This window comes from Phragmites australis, chromosome 10 (genome assembly GCF_958298935.1).
Source record: "Phragmites australis chromosome 10, lpPhrAust1.1, whole genome shotgun sequence".
Classification (NCBI taxonomy): domain Eukaryota; kingdom Viridiplantae; phylum Streptophyta; class Magnoliopsida; order Poales; family Poaceae; genus Phragmites; species Phragmites australis.
Window position 1 is genome coordinate 25,146,294 of NC_084930.1, and position 2,892 is coordinate 25,149,185.

Genomic DNA, 2,892 nt, shown 5'->3' on the forward strand with positions numbered 1-2,892 from the left:
CCAACATCCCATTGCTAAACTATGTCTAAACCCTAGATCTAATTCTGAACCTATGTCTAAATACTACATCTAATTACTAACAGATTCCTACATACTAGATATAATTGCTAAATTATGTCTAAACCTAGTTCTAAACATACATCGATATTCTAATCTATGTCTAAACCCTAGATCTAACATCTAACCTATGTCTAAACTTAGAACTAGTGACTATCCTATCAGCTTTGTAAAAAAACAAAAGAAAAAAATTACCCTTTTTATGGTGGAGCTTCACCTGTTCTTGTTCCTCCTCCCCTCGCTTCCCCTCTCCTCTCCTATATCTACCATTTTTTAAAATAACCGTGTATTTTTTAAAATATTAAAATATGTATATAAAAAGTTCATCGGACTCGTGGCTTCACAGTTCACTCACATTGAAACTGAAAACAGGCAATCTAATACATGGCTTGGTGCCTAATCTTTATATAGCTAACTCATAATTAATACGTATTTTCAATTGATTAAGCAAACGAAAATTCCATTTGGGGCTTGCCGGCTTGGGTTGTGTACAAAGGTAGCACACCTACCCACACGACGATCACACTCAACGCAACATAGTTAACGTGCAACTTGAAGCCGGCAACAAGACTGTACAGAGTTTACTAGCATTAGACTGAAGACAACAGTCAACAAAATCCCACGTAACGGCAAAGTTTACTATTGGTAGTCCACTCCTGCAACTCCGCAAGCAGCAGCACACCGGAAAAGACCAAGTCTCTAGCATTATTTTCCGCAGCACACTAGGGCGACAACCATAAACACTATGCGACCGCAAGCTTGAGCCTTTGAACACCCCGCCATGGCCACCGCCACGCAAGCTGTCGATCCTGCTACCGCACCCGATGTCTTGGCCGTCCCCTATCTGGCGCGATCCCACATGCAGCTGCTCCTCCACCTCGTCATGCACCTCACCGCCCGTGGAATCCGCATCACCGTCATGGCCACGCCTGCCATGCTCCATGTCCTTGCGTCGCTCCTCGCCTCGCACCCGTCCTCGATGCGGCCCCTCTCGTTCCCGTCCGTCGACCATGACACCTCCGGCCCAACCTCCGTCGGCACCGACATCCACGTACTCCCCGCCGCGCTCTGCGCCCCACTCGGTGAGTGGCTGTAGTCCCGCACCCGCGCTTGCTCCGGCGTGGACGATCGTGCATGGCCGTGCTCTCGAACTTCTTCTGCGAGTGGATACAGCCATTGGCGGCGGAGATCGACGTCCCGCGGCTGGTGTTCATGCTTCCGGTGTGCTCACCACGGCCGCCACACACTTGCTGTTTCGCCACACGCCGAGGCCCCCTAAAGGCCACGCTAGGCGCGAGTACGCCGTCTCGTTCCAGGGGCTTCCTGACGCACCAGCCTTCCCGTGGAGGCAGCTCTCGCGGATGTACAGGAGCTACGTGGAAGGCCACGGCGACGAGAATTCCAAGGCAATTAAGGACAACTTCCTCTGGAACCTTGAGAGCTCGGCGTTCGTGTGAAACACCTGCCACCCGCTTGAGGGACGGTACTTGGATGCACAGCTGCTCGAGGACCTGTCCAGAAAGCGCATCTGGGTGGTGGGATCGGTGGCGCCGAATAGTACCATGGACGACTCCATCGGAGAAGTCAACGCCTGGCTGGACGCTTTCTCAAACTCGCCGGTAGCATACATGAGCTTCAAGAGCATGATGGTGCCACCGCCGCCGCACATGGCAGCCCTCACGGCCGCACTGGGCCGCAGCGACGACGACGCTCCCGGACAGGTTTGAGGACCAAGCGGCTGCGGTGGGTACGGGGCTGGTGCTCCGTGGGTGGGCCCCTCACAGTGGTGGACCCAGGATTTCTGGGCTGGGTATGCAAGATTGTGAGAAAACGAAATAGTGAAGGGTAATTGGGCTGGTGGGTGACTAGGTGCGAGCGTGCGTGGGTCGTAGGCTGATGGGAGCATGCGGAAGTGAGGATGGGCTAACAGCGAATGCCTGATAGAAGGTTAAGGTTGTGAGTTTTAGATCCAATTAGCTGTGTACTACATATATGTCTAATATATACTACATATAATCGATTTTTTCCAAAAAAAAAAAAATTGGGTATGCAACTGCATACCCATTCACCAACGTAGGTCCACCACTGGCCCCTCATGTGGCCGTGCTACGGCACCACGCGCTGGGGTGCTTCATGACGTACTGCGGGTGGAACTCGGTGCTAGAGGCGACGGCGGCGGGGGTGCCCATGCTGGCATGGCCGATGGCCGCAGACCAGTTCTTCAACGCGTGGCTGGTCGTGGAGGAGGCGCGCGTGGGCGTGGCCGCGAGCTGGGCCGGGTTCGCAAGGTCCCTGACGTGGAACACCTCGCGCATGCTTGGGCGAGATCATAGGAGAGGCGAGTGCCGACATGAGGGTGCGCGCCGAAGAGCTCACTGCAGGGGTGGCAGAGGCGGTCGTTGAAGGTAGCAGCTCGCAGCAGGAGTTTGATTGGCTGGTGCAGTATCTATGGGAACTTTGAAGCGGGAGATGGGACAAGCCACCATGATCATCGATTAATCTTTAGAGTTCAGACTATGCCTAGTGGCTGCTCATTTGTTAGGAGTAATCTTGACCTGTACATGGAGACTGTGGCCCCAACGTGCATGTGTTAGTGGGCCGGTCGTGCGGCTGTGTGTGCGTGGGTAGCTAAGTCATGCATTAGTTGGGTGCTGCATGTACGTGAGTTGGCTGAGTCGTGCGGTCAGCCGTGGTGTGATCAATGGCTATTTAAGCATGCATCCAGTGCTCTGAGAGCGGTGGACAGAGAAGGTGAAGGGAAGTAGACTAAGATGTAGTCTCCAGTGTGGGTGTAGCCGTAGGACTGTCAGGGTGCCGGCGAAGTTAGTAGTGGCC

The 2,892-nt window shown here is 53.5% G+C and overlaps 1 pseudogene; it reads left to right on the forward strand.

The window, feature by feature from the left end:
* The first annotated feature begins 838 nt into the window (after window positions 1-838).
* LOC133930182 (UDP-glycosyltransferase 89B2-like) lies at window positions 839-2,518 on the forward strand (annotated as a pseudogene).
* Window positions 2,519-2,892: the final 374 nt, after the last annotated feature.